This window comes from Mastigoproctus giganteus, chromosome 2 (genome assembly GCF_048544385.1).
Source record: "Mastigoproctus giganteus isolate SK-2022 chromosome 2, ASM4854438v1, whole genome shotgun sequence".
NCBI lineage: Eukaryota > Metazoa > Arthropoda > Arachnida > Uropygi > Thelyphonidae > Mastigoproctus > Mastigoproctus giganteus.
Window position 1 is genome coordinate 206,590,053 of NC_143576.1, and position 21,504 is coordinate 206,611,556.

The following is a 21,504-nucleotide window of genomic DNA, read 5'->3' on the forward strand; positions in this document are numbered from 1 at the left end:
AAAAGCTTCTAGCACTATTTTTCGAATTGAAAGAACAACTGTCCTTCACGTAAGTGAAGGTCAGTTGTTCTTTAAATGTCATGAATCGTTATTGATTTAGTTTTCTTCAAAGAGTATGCCAACTATTACTCAAAGATTAATAGTACATATTGGCACTATTGCCATAGTCAATGACGTCTACACCTTTTGAGCTAGAAGATTTTCTTTTTGCATAATTATATCCCACTATATTTCCTCCTACAGAGAAAGCGTAGACCACTTCAAATAGGAGGTACTGGAACATCATCCCTATAGTCCAGACTTTTCCACTTTTTACTTTAGAACCTTTGTACTTTTTAATAAGGCAATGACAAGAGAAGGGTTATACTGGGGCGATGATATGGAACAGATGGATAAAGGGATCTTTAAATGGAAGGAGACTCAGCACTCGCAAAGATCATTTGAATATTCTTGGAACATTTTACAGTACCACGGTTACTGCGTCGTTTATCTGGTTAAGAATGATTCGCCTTCTCAGTCAAACATGTCTTCATACCTATGGAGAGTTCATTTAAAAAATAAACTTTTAATGTACGTTTTCGTCTCTGCGTGGGTAGCACAGTGATATCGTCACCCGCGTGATGACGCGAAGAATTTTAATGGGCTTTTTTCACTCCGTGGCTGAGTTAATCGGTCTCAGGCGCAGATAGCAAGGTTTTTCTCCCTGGAAACTGGGATTTTCGTCCAGCAAAACAGATAAATCTACCATAGAACACTCGCAGCACGGCATGTAAATTTAATTATTCGGGTGGCCTATTATAATAGTTTTTTTTTTTTTTGTACGTTTTCGTCTTGGTTCTGTTTTCATTTGAGCCGTCCATATACTACTTGTTCTGCCCTCGTGGGTAGCACAGTTGGTAGAATCGCTTTCCTCTCCACACCGGGTGGAAAAGACCTAAGTTCGGCCCCGTCGATGACGTGAGCAATTTTCATGGGCCTTTTCACGACGTGGCTGAGTTAGTCGATCTCCGGCGAGGATAACATGGTTTCTTCTTCCGGAAACTCAGGTTTTTCGTCCAGAAAACAGACCAAAGAACGCATGCAATTTACAAACAGTACACACGGAACAATGTAGTCTAAACCGCTAATGCTCCTAAAACCCAATAACAACAACAACTACTTCTTCTAATGATCTCGACTCTATTCTACAAATCCTATCCGTTGTATAGAAACGTTAGTAAAGCATTTATTAATTTTTATACTATTTTAAGAACGTGATTAGTAAGAATGGTATCAGTGTTTCAGAAATGAAATATGAACTTTTCCAATTAAATAATCAAAGGACATTAGACAGCAGGCTAAGAAAATTTATTGGGAGTTGATGAATGAACTTGGCAAACTTGTCGTTTGCATCATAAATATCTTCCAACGGATTATCAGGAACTGTTGAAATTTCCTGTTTTGAAAAGCGTTTTGTCTACCCCGAAGAACCTTGGCCTCTGTCTGGAATTACAGTACCCTTTGAATGTTTAAATCTTCAGTATCAAGTGGTTTGTTTATTCCATGCTACGTGTAACTTTGATGATACAGCAAAAGCTTCTCAAGCCTGTAGCAATATAGGAAAAAATATGTTTAAAAAAAAACTGAAAGGTGAGTGTATGTAAATAGATAAATTTTCTTACAGGTTCTACAGATATTTTTATTAAAAAAATTATTTTCCCTTTAATTGTGGATAACAATGAATATTTGCTTGAGAAATTGGGTCATGGGAAGTGTTAAATTCCGAAAATGTCCTACAATTATATGATCTGAAGACATCAGCATTTAACACTGTGTTTTCAGTTAGGCATCCGCTGCTATGGCTACCATCCTTATTTTCCATGAAATTATGTATTCTGACAGTACCATTTGTCCTTACACACGAGCATAGTTGGATTGGCAGGTTTTGGCCCCATCGGAATCACTTATCATGTGGTAACTATTAGTCGATAACCCAAATTTGCTTTTGGCCTGTGGGTGATCGCCACCGACCGCATAACACACTCCGCCCATGCATATGAGAATATAGCTTAAGGAAAAATTGAGTAGGTACTCAAAGTTTCTTTTACTCCATTAAATTTATTCAATCAGAGGTCCATGGTTCTCGTGGGTAGGGCAGTTGGTATAATCACCGTCCTCCCAACACCGTGTGGAAAGGACCTGAATTCGAATTCTGTCAATGACGCGAGGAATTTTTATGGGCTTTTGCAAAACGTGGGTTGAGAAAGTTGGTCTCATGGTACCATGGTTTTTCTCCCGGAATGTCGGGTTTTCGTCCATCAAACAGAAAATCGACATAGAACACACACACACACAATTTACTGACATACACAATTTACTTATATACAAGGAGCAATATGGTCTTAGTCGCTGGTGGGCCTAAAATACTACAACAACAAACCAATACCAGGATAAGTCAAAGGTAGGTTCACACATTTGGTGCCATAGTTACAGTGGAAGTGACGCAAGCCCAAAGCTGTATGGCAGCAACATTTCCATATGATCACTACCCGTCAATTTCCATTGACAGATAGTGATCACGCAGTCGTAAGTTGGAAGATGAAGAAAGATGTTGCAGCAGTTAAAGGTAAAAGAACTGATTTTGATTTCAGCAGAGGGGACAGTTTAAGGCACCATATGCCATCTATTAACTAGGCGATTGCAGAGTGGAGGCGAATACACTTGAATTATGAAATACGTTTAAAGCAAAAATCACAGAAGCCATGAACGCATATATGCCATTAAGAAAATATCGCAAGTGCCTGTTTGAAAAGACAACCCTAATGTCGAGAAAGCTTTATCAGCTTGGAATTTCGCGATATTGTGGAAAAGACACACTTTGTGGCTTGGAATGGTAATGCAAGTCATCATATTCTTTATGGTATCATTTTTCCGTAAAGCTGTGACCTTCAGCAATTTCTATAAACATTCTTGTTTTCTTCTGATCTCCGAAAATACAAAGCAACCCAAGACAGCTTATCAGATAAGGCAGACCATTAAAAGAAAATCAAAACACGCCATCATGATTAGATGTTTTCGGTAATATTCCAGTGATACTTATATTACAAGTATATACAACGTATAAAAGTTAAATGGATATTATCACTTCTGCAATAAATATTACATAACCTAAACACAGTCGAGTAAAAACAAGAAATTTCATAACTTTTGAAACAGTGGCCGAAAGAAATGCCTGTGCGCATCTTGATATCTTCGAGTATGATCATGAATATTGGTGACATGAATACATACGATGTACTAGAATCTATAGACACTGGCGCGCAAAATTTAAGGACCAGTCAGGTTTTCACCTGTAGCTTCTCATAGGAGTGGCCTGGATATGGGGAAAGCATACCAAAGGAACCGCGTGAGCTACAGAAATGATGAAGGAAAGAACACCGACACAACAACGAAAACAAAACGGTACAGAGGGACTTTATTCAAAAATGGCAACATAGCACTGGCTGCCATGATACAGATACATCACTGCCAAAGATGGAACAAAGGGAAAAGGTGATCCTCAGTAGGAGATATGGCCACCCCTAATGTCGATGCAGGCTTTGCACCGCCTGTCTGTCCATACTTAGAACAATGTTGTTGATAAGTTCTTGCGGTAACACCGTCCATTCCTTTGTCAGCGCCATCTTCAGCTAATGAACATTTTCTGGTGGGTGTGAAACGTGCCGCTAGGCGTCTCATATGTGTGTTTTTTTTTTTTTGTTTTCTTTTTTTTTTTTTGTTTTTTAAATAGGCCTCTGGGGTTGGGAATATTCATATTCATAATAATTACACAATACACCAACCGATGTTATAAATAGTGTTTATTAAAATAATGTTGTAAATAAAATAAAATAAAATTCTGATAAAAACTGACTGTACAATATGAATGACTGTACAATATAATATGAATTTAAACTGCAAAGAATTATTTACAATAAATAATTAAATAAAGAATTTAAATTGTACAGTCAGTTTTTATCAGTTTTTAGTCAGTTTTTATCAGTTTTTATTTTATTATTTTATTTTATTTTATTTATAACATATGTATATATTAAGTGCAATAGCATCCTTAATACACAGCCGTTTCTGAATAAACAGAATATTTATACGGCGGCATCGCTGTGTATTAAGGATGCTATTGCACTTAATATATACATAGTCTAAATTTGCTCACAGCTTGAGGCTTTAGCCCTAAATGCATCTTAGTTTATTTATAACATTATTTTAATAAACAATATTTATAACATCGGTTGGTGTATTGTGTAATTATTATGAATATGTCTCATATATGTTCCATGGGATTTAGACCACAGGAACGGCCAGGTCAATCCATACGAACAATGTCCTCACTTTCCAAAAGCATATAAATAGCTCCAGTGCAATGGGGTGTGGCGTTATATTACAAGTATATAACCCCACAATGTTCCCCAACGAACTAGGGGCCAATGGCACATCGGAACAGACGCACATGGGGAAGGATTACCTCAGTACAGTAGCGTGCACCGGTTACAGTACCGCTTTCCAGTATCTGGAGTTGTGTACGTCCATCCAAGATAACACTTCCCCAGACGAGAACACTTCGACCGCCATATCGATCCCTTTCAGTGATGCTTGCGTGGTGATACCGTATTCCAACCTCTCGCCAGATTAGCTGACGTCCAGAATCGCTGCTGAGACTGAATCTACTCTCATCAGTAAAGAGTACCTTAAGTAAAGATTTTGTGGTTGTAACCTTTAGAAATAGTGTTGGTCCTTAAGTTTTTTTAGCATTAGCATTAGCATTAGTAGAGGCATATGATGCAAGAAAGCAAGCTTATGCAGCATCAGCCAAAAAAAAAAAAAAAAAAAAAAAAACACGCTCCCATTTCACCCCTCCGTTCGTTCCAAGTTCCAAGTACACGAGTGTGCAAAACATGTATGTATAATATAACGTATAACCTTAACACATACGTATGCCACGGTCATATAAATTACTTAGTAATACATACCTAATGTGCATTGTGCATTGTGCTGCCCACAAAGACCTCCTTTGCATTGTACAGTATGTTCAAAATTCAGATGGAAGGTGACGCAGGGAGGGTGGGTGATCTTCCCTCTTTCTTTCATTTCTCTGTTACTTCATTAGTAATTTAAGCTTAAATCTAATTTACTCGATTATCTAAGTAATTAAGTTATTTATCTATGATAATAAACACCTGCTTCAACTATAGAGCGTAAGAAGTTCTTCAAAATTCTGGCTAGCCGAATTAATTTATCCTGTAAGCACACTTCTATAATGGTAGGTTTCATTTTTGACGAACTTCGAAAAAAACAGCACGTTTTTTTCATAGATAACGAATTTAAACATTAACTTAATATGAAAATATTAAAATATAATAAACGCATGGAAATATAAATTCAAATCTAATTAGCATTCCCTCGTGGGTAGCACACCTAAACGGGATCGATTGGTAGGAGAGCTGTTTTTCGCACATCAGGTGAAAAAGACTTCAGTTCGCGCCCCGTCGATGATGAGGAATTTTTATGGGTCTTTTTCACAACGTCGCTGAGTTAGTCGGTCTCAGGCGAGGGCAGCATGTTTTTTCTCCCGGAAACTCTGGTTTTTCGTCCAGCAAAACGGAAAATCCACCTCAGAACACACGCAATTTACAGACAACGTACACTGAGCAATATGGCCTGAGCCGCTGATGCTCCTAAAACCCTACTACAACAACTAAATAGCATTTACCAATTTAAAAGTAATTTATCGATGCTATTCGAGTCTATATCGACACAGATAAAATATTGTTGATTAGCAAAAATTATTGATAATGTTCGATAATTTGGCTGAAGGCTATAATTTGACAATTCCCTTGGGGTTTGTAGATTCCAGTTTAAGAAATGATGCCCTGATCTACACTTGTTAAAACTGAAGCACGATTTAATTCGTTTAGCTTTGTATACGTGGTAAAATGAAGTAGAAGAGATAAAATACATGGTAATAACTTCAAGGTAATAGCCATCGCAATAGTGGACCATCAGGGACATTTAGCAATAAGACCCAAAACCTCTTATACTGAAAGCCTCTCGTTGAACAGGAAATGCAAAATCTGAATTGTTTGAGCAATTCTAGCCGACTTTATGCGAAACTGGATTGTGTACAACCTCAGATATTTTGGACAATTCAGAAATATATGTTGAAATCTTATCTGTGATGGTATTAAATATATTACAAACAAATGCTCAAACTGCCCCTACATACAAATGTATGTTGTATGTTGTAATTTTGTATGTTGTAATTTTGGAACGAAAACTAAATAAAAATAAAATAGTAAATTACGTATTAGGCATCCTGTTGTTGTTGTTGTTATAGCGTTATTATTATTATTATTATTAGCTACATGGTGCAAGGAAACCTGAGGCTTATGCTGCACCAACCAAAAAAAAATTCCCCGAGTTACCCTGAGAGAGAGAGAGAGAGAGAGAGAGAGAGAGAGAGAGAGAGAGAGAGAGAGAGAGAGAGAGAGAGAGAGAGCCAAAAGTAGAAGGGAATCACTCACCAAAAAAGAAAAGAATCACATCTGGTGAGTACGGGTTTAGCACACCCAGGGTCCTGAGCTGCTTCTCTTTTACCTCTCTCTCTCTCAGGGTAACCGGAGAATTTTTTTTTTATTTGGCTGGTGCAGCATAAGCCTCAGGCTTCCTTGCACCATATAGCTAATAATAATAATAATAAGAAGAAGAAGAACAGCATACCATGGAACCGGAGGAGGAAGAGCAAGAAGAAATACAACCCAGAGTAGCTGAAGTGGAAAGAGATGAAGTCATGCTATCCAGAATAGAAGACGAGTGGAAGAAGGCCCTAACAGAATTCGAAGGAATGGACCCCACAAGAACCCAAGGTGGACTAACACCGAGCTACAATGATGACCAAGAGTCACCAACACCACCTAAAGTCAGTCGTGGAGAGAATAACAATACCTCGGAAAGAGGGAGGAAGGGGCTGATAGACCTGACAGAACAATAGAAAACAGCGATAGTTAACCTGAAGGATTACTTCGAGAACAACACAGCACCACTCCACCAGGCCATAAGGAAGACAGATAAGTGGTATACCCCACTCAACCTAAGCGAGGAAACCCCTCCCTCCCAAACGGCACAAAAAACGAAGATAGAAAGATGGGCAAAGAAGACACACTCCATAGTAGACACTACAATGACCTCCATCAAGATCACATCGATAACATTACTTCCAATGCATGGCTCACAAGCGGGATGCTGTTCCCGAGACTGAAGGATTCATGCTGGCCATCCAAGACCAGGTAATCAACACCAGAAACTATAGAAAATACATCGCAAAGGAGCACGGAATGTCAGATGACACATGTCGACGATGCCACCTGGCCTCAGAAACGATCCCACACATCACCGCGGGGTGCAAGGTGATCACCCAGACTGAGTACTCATACACACGAGCAGGTAGCCAGGATAATACATCAGAAGCTAGCGAGGAAATACCAGTTGACCAAAGAAAGTGTACCATACTACAAGTACGAACCACAGGCAGTACTAGAGATCCGAACCCACAAGCTGTACTGGGACCGCGCCATAATAACGGATAAGACCATCCCGCACAACAGACCGGACATAACCCTTGTGGACAAGATGGAAAAGGTTACCTACCTGATTGACAAAGCGGTGCCGAACACTAGCAATGTCCAGAAAACCCATGAGGAAAATATTAGGAAGTACACAAACCTGAGACATGAGATCAAGGATACGTGGCATATGCAAGAAGTATCAACCATCCAAATCATCGTGTCAGCGACCGGTATGGTACTAAAGACTCTACATAGCAGCCTAGCAGCAATAGATCTCCCAGAGAACACCTACAAGGAACTCCAGAAAGTTGCAATCCTGAACACCTGTTGGATAGTCAGAGATTTCCTCGACCGACAGTAACACCAGACATTGCAACTACCCTGTGTACTTAGTAGCAGTACCCTCACAGAGTGGAATCCCCCAATCAGGGAGAAATAATATAAGAGCAATAATAATAATAATAATATCCAGCTCAGGACCCTGAGCGTTTTAGGAGCATCAGCGACTAAAGCCATATTACTCCATGTAAAATTTGGCAATATATAACTGCGTGTGTTCTCAGGTCGATCTTCTGTTTTGCTGGACGAAAAACCTGACTTTCCGGGAGAAAAATACATGCTACCCTCGCCCGACTTACTCAGCCACGTTGTGAAAAAGGCCCATATAAATTCTTCCCGTCATTGACGGGACTCGAACTCAGGTATTTCCACCCGGTGTTGGAGGACGGCGATCATACAAACTGTGTTACCCACGAGGACTGGCATCCTGTAAGTGAAATGTAAACGAATTAGGGAAAGGAAAATAAAACAAATATTTGGCAATAATTCACCCTGAAGCCAGGAGCAATTTAATTTTTTACACTAAAACCTTTTTCAGTTTTCGTATAGTGCTGAAAGGACTTATTTTATTTAAGAAAACTCTACTAGGTACAAAGAGCTCATTGAAAGTCGTAACAACAGTAAAATGCCACTGTCTTTACGTGACAGATCCTATAATATATATCACTATCTCGACAAGAAATACAGTGCGTAAACATAGAAGTTTTATGCCCTATTGACGTCATTGCCACATAATTTCCTGAAACGGAAATTATGTAGCAAACAACACATTTGATAGTTGTTGAATGGTAGACAGCATTTTTGATGCGTGTATGTTTACATGAAAGCGCTCTCAAAGTGATTGTGACGAAGAATATGTTTTGTAATATTTTCATTAATTGGTTCAAAGGCGTCAGCTTTTTATCCGAGTGAAATGATGTGGTTCTTTTGACCTGGATGAAAAGCTTCGAAAATAGCTTATTAAGATGGATGAAGTTGCACTTTAAAATGACTTTCCTAACACATCCAAGTTATGGTTCGTAGGTTTTCTTTTTAAATACAGCTAGGGCTTCTAGTCTATGCACAATGTAAGAATGATAAATGGACTATTTTTTTTTTTTTCATTCATAATCTTCTCCAAGTGAAGAATTTGAAAGTTATAGATGAATTATCCATGGTTTTTAAGACTACTATAAAAATTAAAGCATTACTTATATCACGAAACTAAACGTAGCAAATAAAATGCAACATTACGGTTATACTTGTCAAGGTGAAAATTTGTTACCTGACTTCCAACATGCCCAACGTTGAAATTAAAATCAAATCGTAAAAAATAAAAAAGAAATAAAAAGGATTTGATTTTAATTTGAACATTCGGTATTTTGGAAGGTATCTAGCTTGTACCGTGCCAAACATAAGCCTAATGTTGCATTTATTTGTGTAAGAATAAAACAATCAACCATAACCTGAGCGCAACTAAGTGAGCTACTTTGTGAAAAAAGTCAATAAAAATTCCTCGTCTCATTGATGGGATTAAAAACTCACGCCTTTTCTACTAGGGGAAGGGATGGACAATGATTATATCCGCTGTACTACGTCTAAGGACATGTTCTTTATATTTATAATAGTCTTGAGACAACCACGTTTGCCTTAGTAAATTTCTGTAGTTCTGTCAGCACGAAGAATCTTCGTTTGGTCTGTTGTTATGTACAATGATTCAGAATTCTATTGTGAAATTCAGGAAGCTCTTTGGGAAGACAAAGGAAGATTAATATTGAATAAAAAGTTAAGGACATGGGTTCCAAATAGCCTTCTTTTTGAAATTCAATCTTCATTAATTTTTCCGTTATTACTTTTTTTTAAATTTTTATTATTTTATATAAAAAAATTCATAGCAGGCGTTCAGTGTCCATCTTCAGCCCGGATGCATACTCACATCGATTTGATCCCGCACACAGCGCGACTATTGTAGAATGCATTAAATTGAAGTTACTGTTCCTGAGTTGATACCTTTGTCATATGTTCCAACAATTAAAAATCCAGTGGATTTACTTTTGGAGAGTGGTGAGACACCTTAATTGGTGTCTCAGTAAAGTAGGAATCAACATTAGTAAGTTAGAATAATTTCTAAATAAATAAATTTCATTCATTTTCTAGGCAGTCAGTCGGTGCCAGAAGAGTTTACAAATACATGTTCTGCTTTAACTCGACAGGATAACGTTTTCGAACCTACATCCATATAAACTTTTTATTATTAATCTTCCAGCACACCTCCGAAGTTTAACAGAAGAGTTCTGAATCGCGTGCATATAGAATCGTCCAGTTATGATTGTTGTAAAACGGTGTCCTGAAAACCACAAGCCATTTCCTATATGAACTCTTATGAACATTAGCGGATTAAAAAAAAATATTGCCATTAATGGCACCAAGCATATGCTTGTAACAGTAACTGCATTATTATTTCTACAGAAGTGTTTCTTCAAGTGACGATTTGACGTGTTCTATCACCTGAAAATTTCTGGTTTTTCATCCAGAAACACACACACACACACACACACACACACACACACACACACACACACACACACACACACACACACACACACACACACACACACAGTGCTCATGAGCTTAATTTATCTCAAAAAAATTTATCGGGTTAAGTTGATATACTTGAGTAAAGTTTGGACAAAGTTAGAATTTCATTTCTTTCAGAATATTTATATAAAATGGTGCGATATACAAAGATATGGCATATTTTTACAAGTCGTTGATCCTTGAAAATACCCAAATAGTCAAACTCCGATTCTAAATAATTCAACAATGAATGACTAAATTATCAAACTGAATTCAAGAAACCAGAATATTCTGCCGACTCTAAACGGAATTCTAAACGGAAGGGAGCTTAAAAAAAAATATCGTCTGCGATTGTTGTATAGTCTTCCGTGCAATGTCTATATGCAATGGAAGGAAGCTTCAATATGTATAGCAGGGGCCGGCAACCTTCGACGCTCTATGAACTAATTTAAAAATAAAAAAAAAAAGGATCAACCTATCTCAATTTTTTTACAAGAGTATCTTTGTAAATGTACTATAATTTTTATTAAAAAACACATATTAAGTAGATACTGTACATAAAAATCTGAATTAAATTAGACAATTGATAATTAATGAGATATTTGGCATTGGTGTTCTCCAATGCCAAAAGCTGACTGAGTTTTCTGACTAGTTTATAAGAACTCAATACATAGCCTGCGATGAGAGCGGATGACTTTTTAAGTACGAATGGTGATTTCATTTTGTGTCCCAAGCGGACCTTTTCCTTCAGCCTTTCGAAGCATAGATTTACTATTTGCAATTATTTTTTTTTATAAAAACCCTAAACACGAAAGGTATTAGGACCTACAGTAATTAGTACCGTTTCGGATGGAAGTTAAAAAAAGTGGAAAGGACGTGTTGTATGAAGTAACGAAATTTTTGGATATGGCGTACACACTGCAAGAATATACCCAGTTCCTTGACATAACGTAACCTCAGCAATGCCTCCCCATCCCCGAATACACACTACTCGGACTCTTTCCAGTCACTATCTGGCAGAGTGAGTCTAGGCAGCGAGATTATACACTGGCTGATCCCGATGCCACCTAGAAAATTACCAATAGGTTCAGTCCAGTGGACTATTTATCTGCCGGCCTGCAAACAGCGTTTTAGAGCTGTACCCTCGAAATGTAAGGAAGCTTGGATCTCGCCATGATACTCATCATAACCTCAAAAACATCAACTATACTGCATGATGGAAGAGATGGGGTGGTGGGGTTCAGGAGCTTAGTTCTGGAGACTAAACATGGGTTTCACCACTTAAAGCCTCCAATACTGCTTTTCTGCTTTTCCTCCCTCCAGATGTGATATTGATATCTAGGATTCATCAGACCAGGATATTTATTATTTTGAAGAACTGGTTCCACTCGAAATATACTTTGATTTGTGGTCTGTTGCACCAAAGTGATCTCGTGCATGAACTCTAAGATCATAAGCAATATGCCTATATTCTCGACAGTCGAAACACTTTAAAAATATGATATATTACTGGACAGCGTTGGTATTTAGCTGTAATTTAATTAATGAACGTTAGTGAATAGGAAGTAAGGATGAGGGTTCTAGCATGAACTCCTTATGATTTTACTTCAGAATAGAGCTCCTTTTCAGACACTTCAAGAAGATCATATTCTAAAATTAAGCCTTAGGATGAGTTTAGTGTCTAATGAGATATTACTGTGAATGATGGGATGCTGGATATTGCTGTTCTTGAGTTCTGCTGCTTTTGGTCTCTTTGAGGACGTCCGCAAAACGCAAGGGTTGACATGTTCCCAAGTTTGATAAACTTGGGGAACATGTCAGACCTTGTGAAGATTAAATTTTTCCTGAGCTTTTTCACTAGTGGAGCATATTTATCAAGGACTGCGAAGTTATTGTACCTGACATGTCTTCAGTTCTGAGCCTTTTCGTTGAGGCAATCGTATCTGAAATATCGTCCTGATTTTCTGATAGGCACGTTGTAGGGATTTACATTATTAGAATTAATGATTGGAAACCCAGTATGGATTTATATTATCAAGATAGATAGGGCTATGGACGCTAGATCCTACTGATGCTAGTCTGAAATAAAAGCACTGGGAAGTCTCCTCACCAGTGATGCTATACTAGTTTTACATTATGAAGCTTCAAAATGTGCTATCACAATTGTGCTTTCAGCATTTCTACTCTTATTTTGAAGAACAGGTCTAGAATATTAGATTATTTTCTTTATCATTCAATAACCTTCTAAGGTACTGTAATTAACCCAATTAGGGCATATCCACGACGGAGAAAATATAATAATAATAATAATTCTACAAGTAGTGTATTTGCTCCCTTCCAAATCGAATTTCATTTGCCTTTCACAGAGGTTTTCCAAATAACTATAATAGAATTAGAACTCTTCACAGGTCGTGGATATTTAGTACTTTTTTATGAAATCCCCAAACACGAAAGGTATTAGAATCTGTAGTACTTAGTACCGTGCATGCGTTGTAGCATATAAATTAGAATGTATACTCCATAGAAATGCATTCTTATTTCGATAGCCAGGCATTTATTTCAAATTACATTGAGAGTGTTTCCTAGATACCGTAGAAGAGACTAAAAAAGTCTCGACACGTAGGCTGTACATTTCGTTCATTGATATTTTACGAATTTTCACATTTTGTCTGGTCGCAGCCGCTGCAAGACAAAATTGTTTCTTTGGTACAGTATTTTTGAATTTCGAAAGGTGCTCTGGACTGTGGTATGTAGTTTCAGCGTTTATACTCTAATTTTGAATAAATTCCCACATTAGAAATTTAGAAATTCTGAAATTATAAATTCCAAATTAGAAATTTTCAAGGAATTTCTAAAGTTGAAAATCGATGGGCCTCTCAGACAGAGTGACTCTGAGCTATGGCTTATTTCGCTTATGATTAAACGGCACTGAGTGAGGCAAACTCACTTGAACAAATTCTTGATGAGCCGTACCATCGTTATTAAAAAGCACGATCAACTTGTTTTTGACAATTGAGCGGACTTGTTCAAGCCAGTCTGAAAGTGCGACAGTTTTTGGCCAAGATCAACATATCTATTGAATCTCCGTCTCCTTTATTTTATAGCTGTCAATAAGTGATCTTTCTTTTTTTTTTTTTTTTTTTGGTGCAACCCGTGAACTTTTTGATCACACCTTGGAAAATTTCTGAATTTTCTGTATGGAAATTTCCTAGGTTTATTCACTCATTTCAATAACAGATAAGGACAATTTTAAAGACTAGGTCAAGTGGTCTAGGTTTCTATGGCGATTCCGTGATGTTTTATTTCACAACGCAGACACCTTTTATTACTACAGGTCATCAACGATAAATAAATGCCAAGAATATCCATTTCGAACATATATTTCTGCAAATATTTCTTAGATAAACTCTAGATTTCTTAGATAAATATATTCAACAGATTGCATTAAAACTCAATCCAACCTAAAGAGAAACACTTACTCTAGTTAACTTCCTTAAGAGTTAATTAAACCTATAATATGTTTAATAATAATAATAATGAATTATGTTTCGTAATGATCAAAAAATGGGTGCACCCATACTACCAAGTGAGTTTTGTTCAGTTTCTTACAGCGTAGGCGTCTCTCCAACAGAAATTTACCGCCTTATGAAAAAAAGAGTGTGCATGGATTACTATCTTTCACTCCCAAGAATGTACGAGAAGAAAGAAAAACTTTGGAAGATGACCCTCGCCTAGGCCAGGTACACATAGTTGTCATCAACAAAATGTTGTCTCTAGACTTTATGAACTGGGGTGTGACAGTAGGTGATGTGGCCAGGAAGCTGGATGTAAATCATGGGGTCTGCCTACGTACCAAAAATCATGAAAAATTTTGTACAGGAAGGTATTTATGGAAGTCCGTTCCCAAGTTATTAACGGAACTCTTTGTGAGTGGGACTGTCTACAGCACCTTAAACGTTATGAAAAGGAAGGAAATGCCTTCTTAGATCACACAGTCATTGTGGATGAGGCATGAAAAAATTATCTAGCAGATCGTCGATTCTACACGGACGATGAAGCGAAGGAAGTAGTCAAACAATAGTGCCAACAACAATCGAAAGACATTTACGAGCAGGATATAAAAAATCTAGTGTACAGCTGGGATAAATGCCCTAAAACGTGGCGGAGATTGCTTAAGAAATAAAACGCCGGTAAAAATAACAATACATGTAATAATAATTCTCCTTTTCTATTTGACTTACTCTCGTATATCAAGAGGTACAATTCTCTCTGTGCAATCATTAGAAATTAAATTTAACGAGCTATGACCGCAGATTAATAAATAAATATACAAATATTAACCCATACGTCCCAATTCATAATAATATCTTCATTTTTTTTCTTTATTTATTTTTTCGTAAGCAATAATTTAAGTAAGTTCATCTACAGATAAAATTATTTTTCAGCAACCTTCTTTGTATGAAATTTCTTGAATTTTCGTTCTTAGGATTGTGTAAACAATTCTGTTATGTGATAGTTACTTTTGAAAACCAAGAAATCTAAAGAAATCTCGGATTACGCGTTAGTCTAAAGCGGTAGATTTCTTACCTCTCTCTTTCCAAAAAGGTTTTACGTGTAGTAAAGTAACAAAATCCTGTGTTGGTCTTTGGTACGATCAGATTTAATAGCACGGAGACTATCTTTGAAAAACATAAATCAATGTTACAGCGTAAGTCACCAGATTCTAAACAACATCGATATGTTCCCTGTGAACTCCAACTTTCTTTTTATCCAAGTAGATCGGTTGGCTAATTGCCATTTGAACAGCTGATCATCCCCCCATTTCACTATGACGAATTTTGAAATATATTATACTTCCCTCCCCTCTTGTATATTACTTAGTATATAATATTTTACTTCTTTCCCCCTACCCGGTTTTTAACGTCACACCTGAATTGTCCCAGAGAGGGAGCTGCTGAGAAGATAACTTATATTCATTACTCGTGGCATTTCTGTATATAAGTTTTAAATTCTTATTGGTGGAAGGAAATCGGATGTGTAGGCCACGAGAATTGCATAATCAAAATTGTTATCAAACAGTCTGAACAAAGATCATGCGGAACATGTGACTACCAGACCATAGTTAGAAAACAAAACCGCTCGTAATAAAAAAAAAATAAAAAAATAAAAATATATATATATATATAATAAGTTCAATTTATTCTTATTTTTGTTAGTGAGTTCTTACATAGCAAGATCAGCAACATTAGTTACTGTCGGCAAAATCACTTAGTAATTTACGATTATACGTCGACCCGTGGAACAGCGGAACGATGATAGATGATGATGATGATGATGCAATAAATTTAGCAACTGTTGACAACGGGAGATGATTGAAAGAGCGTCAGTGTCTATGAAATAATGAAGAAAAACACTTCTGTTATTACATCTCCTACCTGCATTGCAAAATGCTTTTAGGCCTTGTATTCACTTTTCATTCATATACAGAAATCGACCGCCGTTTTGTAATAAATATGATTTACATAAATGTAGTCCCTATGTGTTTTAATAACTAATACATGAAACGGAAGTATATAGACTGCTTATACAAGAAATAAATTATTACGTATAATAATAATAAATTATTATTAAATGTGAATTATTCAAGAATTATTTTAATGCTTGAATTCTAATTATTACGAGAAGGTGGCGTGATAGTTGAGTATGATCTGTTTGTCGTTTATGTAAGGAAGGTTTTGCATCTATTTTATTTGTGTAGGATTTTTTTTTTAATTTTCTTAGTTTTCTAATTAGTTTCACTTTGTAATTGTGTGCATTTTAGTTTTCAGTTTGTATTGTATACTATATAATTCGTGAATAGCGGAAATCTCTTTTATACATTTCGAAGAGCGTAACTCATGTTGATTATGGGTAAGTTTTAGTCTTAGGTTTCAGCATTTACTGATTGTGTATTAAGTGAAAAGGAAACTGAAACTGTTTTCTTATCTGAGCATATATACTAATTTTTCTTGACCTCAAAGTTCAGCATAGTTAGTGTGGGTCACCTTTAAAATAATGGAAGTTAACAAGTGCGATGAATGTAAGTGATAGACAATATTTAAGTATGCCAATACTGGCAGTTTCAAAATCTAATTGCCATCGCTGTAAATAATAACTACAACTCAGATCCTTTCCTAGTTTAGGCTTAGGGTGACCTAATCCATTTAGAGTGGAGCTGTTGATGTGCTTTTTTTTTTTAATTATTTTTTTCAAAATATCAGTTTGCCGGTCGGGTGCAGAACCCATGCGCTGCGCGGAGTTGCCATCCAGTTTGTATTTCATGTTTTGCCCATCCTCACAGGTCCAGGTGCATTTCGTCTCATGCACCCTCCTAGAACCGATTCCTAATGAAACGATGATGCTTGTTAGGTTTAAGTGTTACACAGTTTACAGTTTTGGAATGTTTTCAGTAATGTATACATTTGTATTAATTTTTTTATACATTAGTAATTTTACCCATAATACAAGCGCCACAGTGTTGCTCGTAGCCACACTGGATAAGGAAACTATTCTGAGCAACCAGTTTGGGAGAAAAAAAGACAATAGAATTGTATAATTAAGAATTTATTTAAGACAAGATTACTTATACATTATAAATGCTCGTTATTGGAGTCGGAAGTTAAATAAATGTGATATTCTTGCCGTCACTGACCAAGCAGGAATTAAAACTTAAATTCAACGAACGCAGTATGTCATTAATATTGATTTGAAGTTACCAATCATAACAAATTTTAAGGAAATAAATAAATTCCGTCCAAATATAAAATATAAAGTAGAGTAATTTGATAGAAAGAGGAATTCCAAATTGCTAGTGAGATAGTATGTCTTCGTTCAGGCAAAAGTTATCAACTTATGATAACTTTTTTTGCCTGAAAGGGGAAATTTCATTCCGGAGAGCTAGTGTGACGGTGTGTCTCCTTTACTGACCTACAGCTATCACAAACTGAGATGAATCAAAGAATAAAATAGTCGACTAATGAAATATGAATAGCGTTTGTACATTGAATATAAAGAAAGAAGCAAAAATATATAAGAATAATATATAACTAGAATACCCGTGGCGATATAGCTTTTAACCTTTTTATTTTTTTCCCCTTCGTCCCCTTCTTTCTTCTTTTTCCTTTTCTTTCCTTCATTTCTCTGTTTTTCCCTCTTTTTTCCCTTTCCCCCACTTTTTTTTTTTGTTCTTTCTTTTCTTCCCATACCAGCTAGACAAGCTGAAGCCGGTGTCAGCATTCCCACGTCATACCACAGGGAAGAAAAGAAATGCTTCAGAAAGGCAACACTGAAAGATAACAGGACACAGCGATCGCTCACTCATTTGTCTTTTTCCATTCATCTTCATATATTCAGAAAGGATACCGGTGCCACCAAAAGATGGGAGTAACCTGCGTTCATAGATTGACAAAAAAATTTGGGAAACAGCAAAACCACTATTCACAGAAAGCCACACCATTGACGAAGGTATCCTGTCTGGCTCAATAACGGCAAACTGGGAAAAATAAAAATGATCATTGTCATTCACGTGATGTACGCTATCTGGACCTACAGATGCGACTGCACATATAAGAGAGAAGATGCCCCAGACATCGTGACAAAATTGAACACATATCTGAAAGAAACAATCACAGACTCGGTATACAGAAAACAGATTACATCACAGCAATGGGCAGAAGCGGGACTAGGAAAAATAGAAGATGGAAGGCTCCACGTTATACCAATCCTAAAGAAACCTGCTACACCTGTCACGAGCTGAAAGACCCTCTATAGAACTGTAGATATACAGAGTATAAATGGCCAAAAAAAGAGACAATCTCCTTATATGAAAACGTGAATTCCATTTTAGATCATCACTTAATCAAGAAATAGTACCAGATGAAGAGACCTGTGTCAGCTTATATCAGAACTATAATTACGAACATGCGACAACTGAAATCAGAAAAGTAGACTCTTAATAATGTGTCAAAAGGAAATGTCACATAAATTATACTAAAATTGAAAGTGTTAGAATATATATATTGTTTAAAAAAATTATGTTAAAGCAAACAAATATCTGGAAAAGTATATTTTATTAATCAGTGTAAATAGTGTATATAATTCGATGCGTATATATAATGCAATTCCTTTTGTAATATATAAAAATTTGTATAAATAAAATAGTACTAGGCTAAGTACCCCGGTTTTCATGCGATCACCGAAGTTAAGGACGTTAGGCTGGGTTAATAATTGACTACCTGGAAATACCCAGTGTAGTTGCATTCTTTGCTTTTGTGGAAAATATTCTTCCGATTTTCACGTATCGTTTAGCTATTATTATTATTATTATTATTATTATTATTATTAGCCATATTATGGTGCAAGGAAGCCTGAGGCTTACGCTGCACCAGCCAAAAAAAAAAAAAAATTTTTGAGAGAGAGTCAGAAGTAGAAGGAAATCACCAAGAAAGAGAAGAATGATGATATCCAGCTCAGGACCCTGGGTATGCCAAGCCTATACTCACCAGATGTGAACTCCTGGGGTTAATCTTGTTAATTGGTAAAGTGTAAAGTGTGTTCGTGTCAAACGGCACCAGGGGTATCTCTGCGTTGCTTTCATTGTGGGTGTAGTACAGTTCACCCTACATTGGTAAGGTAATAAAGTGTAAATCTGTGCTTTATATCTTTATATTTTTTATAGCCTGTGGATAATATTCCTCCTATTTTCGCTTATTATAATCGCCATTAATAGAATTAAAATTCAGTTTGTAAACGTGATCACAATGACCGGCGCTTACTACATATCGTATAGTGAACGGCATTTTGTTATGGAGGTTCAGTGTAGTGAACGTTGTAAGGCGTATAGTGCGCATACACGTGCAAAGCGTCGTGGATTGACAAAAATCGCCAAGAAAATGCGACACGAAATGAATCATCCTCCCCCTCACCATTGTATCACTCCGTACTAGGAGCGATGCATGACCCAATTATTACCACTACTGATTGCGTCATGCTATTTCTTTCGTCATTCTCCATCGTATTTAATAAAAAAAATTATAATTCAATATGTGGAAGACTGATAGCGAGCGTTGTAAGGCGTGTAGAGCACTTATACGTACATTGCGACCACCGAAACCACCTCCGTTGAGTACAAAGGAGAGATCTAAGCTATTTCGACAGCGGAAGAAATTACAGCGTGTGATGGAGTTGAACAAAGAAGCCGGAGAAAGTCCATCCACATCTTCAGAGCCTTACATCTCCCTAGAAATGTTAGAAGTGAATTTGGAAGAAGGAGTGAAAATGATGAAGAGTCCTCGAAGCCCAATCGTAAACGAAAAGTGGAGAAGCCAAAATTGACTGCCAGAAGTACTCCATCAAACCGTTCAGCACATGGCGGGCGTAATACACAGCAGGAACAGTAACAGGATTTTAAGAAACACCGAAGCATATACGCACAATTTAAACGTACAATCCTGAATAATGATTTCGCTTCAGTCTGTTCTGTGTGTGATCGGCTCTGGCTCAAGAACGATGTGATGATTGTAGCAGCTCGAGATCACGCTCGTCTTCAAACAGCATTTCCAAATGAGGATCAAAGTCAAATGTCGGCCTGTAGCAGCTGTCGTGGCTCTCTCTCAAGAACAAAGTGATTCTGGCTCTATCGAAGTGAAATGCTTTTAAATATCATCCGATGCCACAGCACTTGCCGAAACTAGATGTGGTAAAGGAACGTCTGATATCTTCGAGGTTCGCATTCATGCAGATTCGTCGCCTGCGACATTCATACGGTCAATACGGGATCCTCGGTTAAGTGATAAATGTTCCCCAAAGAAGTTTCACTTAACTTCCGTAATGCGTGCGTGGAACACAATTTTTTTTTAAATTACATTCATTCACTTAGTCACCGCACAACGTACACAGGTGACCATGGCATTCATACACATTTACAATTTAAATATTATACTTATTATATACATATACATGTAAAAGATACATGTATATAATATATACAGTATATATAAACACTTATAGGACATTCTCATTCACTCAGCTTTTACACAGACTTAACATTCACTCAGTACAGTGCTCCGAATAACACACACAATTTTTTTTTTTTTTTTTGCGGGTTATGGGGACGCATTTCCCACCCAGCGCAGAAACTAACTAGTACACACATTCGCATGTACTCATTCATTAATTTGGTTCCACACACACACACACACACATGGTTGTACATTTACACTCACAATATTTATACCTATACAGTACATGATGGTGTTCTGGCAATATCGTAGACAGTAATTAAACAGTTTTGCATGCATATATATATATATAATTTTTTTTTATTATTATACTAGGCGTTCCCTGCCAAAAACTGGCACCCCCTCCATATCATACAATATCGTTTTTAGAGACAGATACATAATAAACTTATACAATATGCATAAACATCGATATGTTCATAAACATCGATATACAATATGCATAAACATCGAATACATATATTTAAGACACAGAACCGGTTAGGCCAGTCCAGTAAAAGACGCTCAGGAACTATAACTCCATTGGATAGGCAGCTCACTAAAACGTCATCAATCCATCAATTATAAAAAGTGCACACTGATGAAGTTCAGACTTAATGAAGATGCCACCAGAAAGAAGAATCCACGTTAGCTGATTTAATTCTGTAAAGTCCAAAAGAAGCGAAGAGTTCACCAAAGATGTGCTCTCCACATGAGGTACATCTTGGCAGACTGTAAATACTGTTAGCAGCAAGTCCAGATAAACCAAATTAAGTCCACCATCATTAGCAGTCCATCAAGTATACATGATCACTAAATCAGAATATAGTCCAGGCTCAAACTGTTGGCAGCACACAACTGAACATAGGAGATGCAACCAGGTGATGGTCATCCCAGGAGCTCACACTGGTGAATATGGGCTTTGCAAACCCAGGATCCTGAGCTGGATATCATCATTCTTCTTTCTTGCTTTC

General features: G+C 36.8%; 1 protein-coding gene across 1 annotated transcript in view; it reads right to left on the bottom strand.

The window, feature by feature from the left end:
* The window catches only part of LOC150089966 (tyrosine aminotransferase-like), a 142,788-nt gene extending 127,569 nt beyond the window's left edge, over positions 1 to 15,219 (bottom strand). The window contains exon 1 of the mRNA XM_090368929.1: positions 15,081 to 15,219. The gene's annotated coding sequence lies outside the window, so the exon portion shown is untranslated. The remainder of the gene's footprint in view (positions 1 to 15,080) is intronic.
* Positions 15,220 to 21,504: the final 6,285 nt, after the last annotated feature.